General features: G+C 28.6%; 1 protein-coding gene across 1 annotated transcript in view; it reads right to left on the reverse strand.

The window, feature by feature from the left end:
• LOC119594613 overlaps positions 1-455 on the reverse strand; it is a gene marked incomplete in the record, with an annotated part of 44,500 nt that overhangs the window by 6,979 nt on the left and 37,066 nt on the right.

A 455-nucleotide genomic window follows, 5' to 3' on the forward strand; every position in this document is an offset into this window, starting at 1 on the left:
GGTAATTAAAGGTATGAACGAGAATGAATGATTTCCACAGTATGTGTTGTATGTTGTTTCCTTGCCAATCTTTATTCGAATTGCTTATTCTCTTTCATACGTTTTAATTGAGGAATAATAATAAAAAAGATATATAATCTTCTTATATATTCCTTATAATGACCATAAAACGAACGGATGTGTAAATACATTGTGCCATTGTTATAATTAGAAAACGGTTTTGTTAAATATTTGATATTAGTAGTGAGTAGGAAAAGAAGCTACTACTAAGTCATACCTTTTAAGAAAACAAATGCGTCTTATTGATATTTACTTACAAAAACAAGGGTTTATACCTGAGTATGTCTTACTTAAACCAATAGATCTGTTCCTTGAAATGCATTATATCAGAAAGATTCATGTTATTCATTTGACAAAACTAATACGTTGGAAATATAAGCACAGGCAAGTTATTC

Source organism: Penaeus monodon, chromosome 34 (genome assembly GCF_015228065.2).
Source record: "Penaeus monodon isolate SGIC_2016 chromosome 34, NSTDA_Pmon_1, whole genome shotgun sequence".
Lineage (NCBI taxonomy): Eukaryota > Metazoa > Arthropoda > Malacostraca > Decapoda > Penaeidae > Penaeus > Penaeus monodon.